Here is a 6913-nt window from a genome sequence, read left to right as displayed (position 1 = left end):
AAAATATCTTCAACCTTTTGATCTGCTTTGTCTCTTATGTCATCATACCATCATCCCATGAATTCCACAAGTTGGAGTTCCTGATGAAACACTTGCTTCCACTCTAGATCGGTGAATCCTTCGATGAGGATTCCATTAGAGAATCTTGAGGATCTCGCATATCCTTATTCAGCAGATGTTTCCCTTTTGACTGATGTATGATGAGACTTGTCCTAGATGACTTCTTCCTTTGATCTTTCAATGAGGTCACCAAGAGCTATATCCTTCAAAGTTGACTATTAGACATCCTTCATATTTCTTATGGTGATGTCATGAGCTCTTACTTCTAATGCTTTTCTTCTTCCTTGGACTTCCTTCTTTCAGCTTCCTCCACTTCTTCGGTGAAATGGACTTCTTCTCTATTCTTCTTGTTATTGTCCTTCTTAAGCTAAGGACAATATTTCTTGTAATGTTCATAGCATTGAATCTTAGATATGTTCTTCTTTCCTTTCGACAAAATGTTTGAATCCTTTCATTTGATCCTCCAACATTTTTGCACTCAACCTGTCTTCTTCTATCTTGCATAGAAACCACAAGTTGTTGAATGGGATAGCCTTCTTATCCTCATAGACATTGTTACCTTGTTCATTAGTTAGTGCATTCAAAACAATGAGTATTATCTTTCCCAGATCTTGCAATTGTATGAAGATAACCCTTTATCCTTTGATACCTTCAATTTGTATAGATCAGATCTATGTGATGTGACCTTCTTTATCGCATCTTCAAAGAATAGCTCTACCAGTCTATCATATATATCTCTTTGATGTCTCCAATACTGCTATATAGGGATGAGGGATCTTTGATTGATTACATAAGAATCCCTTGAGCCCTTTGATCCCTTTCCATGTATTCAGAGGAGACCTTTCCATTGATATGTTCAATGACTTCACTTTCTTCGAGGACTATGTCTATCCTCCTTTTTCATGCAAGGAATTTCGATGACTCAACCAGCTTATAGATCTCCTTGCAAACACGAAGTCATTTTACCAAATTGATTAAAGAATGAAAGATACTTACTTGAAAAGTGAAGATGAAATATTCAACTTGATCACTTTGATGATGATTGAAGATGTATTAGTCCTCCTTTTGGATGATCTTATTCTAAACGAAAAATCCTTCTTCAGTGAGAGGAAATTGCTCCTTTTATGATGACAACACCTTTAGATCTAGATCTCTTTGTTGATGGTGATAGATGAGGATGTTTTGCTGCGTCCTCGAATGATATTCTACAAGGATAAGGAGGGGACCCTTCCAATGATAGGGAGCTTGCCTTATAGCTTTGAAGATGATGATAATGCCTTCTCGCCTTCAAGATACTTCGACTTCTCTTGTAGTGTAGATCAGAAATGCTTCTAGGATTTCGACTCTCTACAAGATGATGTGATCTTGAACTTTAAAGTACTTCGAGCTACCTTGCTTTGTACATAACTTGATGAATGTCTTTGTGGTCTTTTGATGATGACTATAGGATTCAAAGCTTTTGTTGTTGTAGACCGCTTCTTCGATCTAGGGTTTGATTCTTCAATGTAGATCTTGATCTTTTGATAACCTTCGACTTGCTTTGATTCCTTTCTTGAAACTCAATCCTTGAGTGTCTCTTTGATTAGATGCCCTCCCTTTAACTTCAGCGCCTTAGCTCTGATAGCATATTGAGAAATCTAGGGCATTAGCATTAGGTGATTTCTCTTGCATTAGTGACTGTTTGTGAATACTTTTTACTTGTTTAGATTAGGATCTTCTTCATGTTAGATTATTAGTGTTCTTCATCAAAAAGTAACTAATTCATGAACATAAATAGACAAGAGACACAGCATGTTGGCTATAAGCCAAGGCCAAAACCTCTCACTCTTTGAGAGGAAAACCCGCACAAATTCTTCTTATATAGATTCCAATTGATGAATACCAAGACCAAGACCCTTGACTTATTAGCTACTCCAAGACCAAGACACAAGTCCTCTAGACTCTCTTCTCTTCCTGTTGACTCCTCTTCCTCTTTGACCCTTTGAGCATTGAGACATTGACATCACTGAGATCTCATCTGGATCTCTTCTCGTGAGACCTACTTACTGTCATCAACAACGATCTATGGTTATACCAAACTGTCATGTCTTCAAGGTTGCTTCTCTGCACTTGATGTGATACCTAGACAGAGAGACTCTTCGTTGTAGGTAGCATCTCGTTGTCCCTTCAACTTCCTCCAGAAACTCATCTGAACTTCGAATATGTCTTGCTACAATTGTGTACCAAGCTTCAGAGAGATCCGAACTGTGCTATCCTAGAAAATATTTCGCTGGCCCTTCAATACTCCTTGTTGTCACTGTGATATGAGCATAAGAGGGATCTGAATTCCCTACCCAATCTCCATTCTTGTGCCTTAGAATGAGCTCCTTTTCTCACATCGAACTCTGTGAAATCTCAGAGGTATCTGAAGTTTTCACTATGCTAGAGATCCGAAATTCCCTGTTTTTACCCAACTGAAAAACTCAGAGATAGATACGAAATCTTCTGACTATGGAATAGGCCGAGATGGGTATATATAGTGGTATGTCCGTATATATAAGCCGACATGAGTTTCTGAACCGATGTATCTCCATAATGTGAGCCAACATGAGCTCCTTCATTTATCTTGAGGCCAACATAGGAAGAGCATTGTGTGCTTATCATTGGAGGGCTATTTTACTAGATTACATTTGACATGACATTGACTCTTTGACAAATCCTAGGGCTCTCAATGGGAGCCATTTAAAATAAACCTCTTGCTCATGAAACCCATGAAGTAAGGCATTATAAACATAATTTTATTCTCTTCTTTTCATTATTTACAAAGATCATAATTACATGTCATTATGAAGACCAAACCTAGTTACATTTTACAACAGTCTTCCCTGGTGAAAAGCCTGAGGTTGGGCACTTGAGGATATTTGGCTACCCTGTCTACTTTCATGCGCTAAAGGAAGCTGGAAGCTTCAGATAAGAAATGTATGTTTTTCGGTTATTGTGAAAATTCTAAATCTTACAATATATACGTGTCTGGTTAAAGAAGTATAGAGTTTAGTAGGGATGTAACATTTGATGAAGATGCAGCTCTTGGAAAGGCAAGAGACACTCCTCCTCCTCTTGCTAATGTTGAAAGTCAAGATGATGCCTTGGATGCTCAAGAAGATCGTGAGTCTGAGCCTGATCTTGTTGATGAACCCATGAAGCCCATGGACCCCTTGGATCCTCCTCCATGTGATCCTCCTGCTAGAAAGAGACCATTATGGCTTCGTGACACTCTACAAGATGTTGATAGACATGCTTCCCCATAGGAACCTTCAGAGAAACCAAGAAACCGTGTTGATTCAGGGATACATTGTAGCCATGAGCAACATTATTCAAGTTGAACCATGCACTTTTGAAGAAGAAATGCAAAATCAAGTATGGAAAGATGCAATGGTCGAAGAACATGATTCCATCATACATAATGATGTATGGGAAGTAGTTCCAAGACCCCAAGGTAAATCTGTTGTGACTTCTAAATGGTTGTTCAAAATTAAACATGGTGCAGATGGCAATATTGAAAAATATAAAGCTAGATTTGTGGCTAGAGGTTTCTCTCAAAAAGAGAGAGTAGACTATGATGAGATTTTGGCACCTGTTTCTCGATATACTACCTCCAATCTCATATGGCTCTAGCTGCTAGCCAGGGATGGACTCTTCACCAAATGTATGTGAACATTGTTTTTCTACATGGCATCCTCAAGGAAAAAGTATTTGTGGAGCAGCCACAAGGCTTTGAAGTGCATGACAGGAAAACTCATGAGTGTAGACTGAAGAAAGTTCTTTATGGATTGAAGCAAGCCCCAAGAGCTTGGTATGTCTGCATTGATAGCTTATTGTTTCAGGGTAGGGGTTATCACTCTGATCCCCGCCCACTCCGTTCTAGATGTCCCCCAACAACAGGCTATGGGGGGGTAGTCCCTATGGAAATGAGATTATGGAAAGAAAGTTGGGAACCAACTTGCCCGGGAGACATAGTTGAGTGGCCTAGCTACTTGGTGAAACTTTAGCAAGATTAAAGATTTGATTAGATTTAGATTTTGAGACCAATGCCTTATTGAGTCAATAGTTCTTGCTTATTATAAATGATGACCAAATAACTTGATGGACAATTGTTGCTTATATGATTGACTAACCTATATGTGATGTAACTCCTAAGACCTAGGTGAAATGCAAGGATCTTGGTTAGTTTTAGATTATATGCCTAATCTAGATGGAACCTTTCCCTTAACTGTTTTGAGAAACAATCTTCAGAGTAGGTTGTGATATTGAAGCCAATGGGAAGCAGGCAATGGCCTGATTAACGATACCTCCCCATGTGTTCCAACCACCCATTGCCTCTGGCGCTGCAGACACTATGGCTCAGACGACTGCAGGGTCACTGTGTTAACCACTAAAAAGGGTTGAATCCCTCAAGCTAGATGAAAGAGGGTTGTCCTTGAAGTCTATCAACCAAATTTATGTTTGGAGGTAAGTTATTAAGTACAAAGCTAAGACTAGAATGTTTAGGCAATGATTATGAGTGAAATCACTTGAGTTAAGATTGTTTAAGTGTTTAAGTACTTAAGTTATGATTATTCTTTATGACAATAGCACTTAACAACAATTAAAAGACAATCTTAAAACAAGACAAGTGCTTAAGGATACAAGTTCCAATGAATCAATTTACAAGATACTTTGGACAAATTATCCAATTGTCAATTAGCCACTGACCACAAGATGTCAATCACAATTATTCGAGATGTTATTATCACAATGCCAATTAGATTTCAAAGGCCAAAGTAGCTTATACTATCAACAAGACCAAAAATTTAGAGATTAAGTTTATGAGTGCTATTAGATTCCAAATATCCAAAATCAACAGTAACACTTCAGAAATTTCAGCATTTATTAGTCTTATGACAGTAGAAATAAAATCACTTCAAATCATGAAATTTACCTAGCATATGAGACAAAAAATTCTCTAATGATTAGCCAATGAGTTTAGCCCACTTTAAGATGTACTATTCAGAAAATTTTCAGATCTAATTCACTTATTACAGCAGTAAGAAAGCGTGTGAACAGTGGTATGTCAATGTTACAAAAACATGCCCACCACTTAAAATTAGCTTGTCAAATTGAAAACTTCGATTTTTTAGGACCTTTAGGTATGATATTCAGAAAATATCAGATCTTAAAAATTTGCTACAACAGTGATTAGATCAGAAAATCAATGAGTTAGTTATGTCACCACAAGAGCCAAATTTAGCCCAAAACTTGGAAAATTTGCCAAAGCTGAAAAAATTGAGTTTTTGAGCCTTTTTAGATATGTGATTCAGAAAATACCAGATCTGAATATTTAGTAATGCAGTAAAATTCCAGCAAGCAAAAAATCAGATCTAGGCTAGATAACCAATGCCCAAGTCGCCAAATTTTAGAAATTTTTTTTTGCAAATTTTGAGTTATTTTGACCAATTAAATGTAGTTTTAGGGCCTATGTATTACTATTATGAAATAAAAATTACAGTAGAAACAAAACAGTGGAAAATTTATGATTTAGAGAGCAAACCCTAGGCCCAAGGCCTTGAAGATCACTTTGCTCAAACTTGCCAAAATTTTGTGATGAAGTTTCCACCAGCAAATCAAACTTTTTGAGGCCAAAAACTTGCAAAACCACCAAGTATTCAGTCCATAAAATTCAGAGATGGATTTAGGGCAAACTAGAGCTAGGCAAAGGCCAAAGAGGATAATAGAAGGAAGAAGGAGGCCAAAAAAAAGGCTGAAAAGATCAACGACTAGGGAAGAGAAGGGTAAAGGAGGAAGGAGAAGCCCCAAATGGTTTACACAGGGAGGAGGAAGCCCTCCTAGGGCTTGCGGCTAGGGTTGGAGGCCATAAAGGTCTGTCATGGGCCCCACAAGGGCCACGGCCTGAGGAAGGAGGGTCGTAGAGGGAGGCCGAAACCTCTAGGCCTCATGGCCAGGCCTAGAAAGACCTTAAAACTTGGACGTAGGGAGATAAGGGAGGTGGAAGCCCTTAGAGGCTACGACCTACCTCCAAGAGGCCGAAAAGGATGACGTAGGGCCTTCTTAGGCTGACACAGGGGTAGAGAGGGAGATGTTGGATCCGGCCCAGGAGACCTACAACTCGAAACCCTAGCTTCTGAAAATTTTATTTGCTTCAGATCTGAATTTTGCTGCAAATTTTCCAATGGTTGGCCCTACAAAAATTCTAGAGACTAGATCTTACCCTCAAGGGCCTAGATCTAGCTCCAAGGATAATTTTAGGGGCGAATGTTCGCCCTTTGGCGAAATTAAGGGGTTCTAAATTTTAGTGGGCGAATATTTTGTATCATAGTAGATTTTTACAAATCACCTCAAATAGCCCACCTTATTTTAAGGGAGAGGGTAAAAAAGGTAAATTTAGCCCTTGAAATTAGGAGTTACAACCTTCCGTTCGCCCATTTTCAAGAATAGGTTTTATTTAAGTGAATCCATTCGCCCATTTTCAAGAATAGGTTTTATTTAAGTGAATCCTATGGGCCAAATACCATATTTATAAAAGAGGTATGGTAAATTAATAAAAATATAAATAAATGAGAGGTATGGTAAATAAATAAAACATTTTTTATATTTACTCCATAAGTCACATGGTGTAAACAAATAAAAATATAAGTAAAGTGGAGGTACGGTAAATAAATAAAACGTCTTTTTATACTTACTCAAAAGGTATGGTAAATAAATAAAAATATAAATAAACTAGACGTATGGTAAATAAATAAAACCTCTTTTTATATTTAGTCCATAACCCTCATTCTATTTATGAAGGCTCAAAAAAGAGGTTTTATTTAAGTGAATC

The sequence above is a fragment of the Pinus tabuliformis genome, chromosome 8, assembly GCF_031772625.1.
Source record: "Pinus tabuliformis cultivar Carrire ecotype Pingquan chromosome 8, CPIR1, whole genome shotgun sequence".
Classification (NCBI taxonomy): domain Eukaryota; kingdom Viridiplantae; phylum Streptophyta; class Pinopsida; order Pinales; family Pinaceae; genus Pinus; species Pinus tabuliformis.
The sequence above is the reverse complement of the archived record's forward strand: the minus strand, read 5'-3'. Positions refer to the sequence as shown.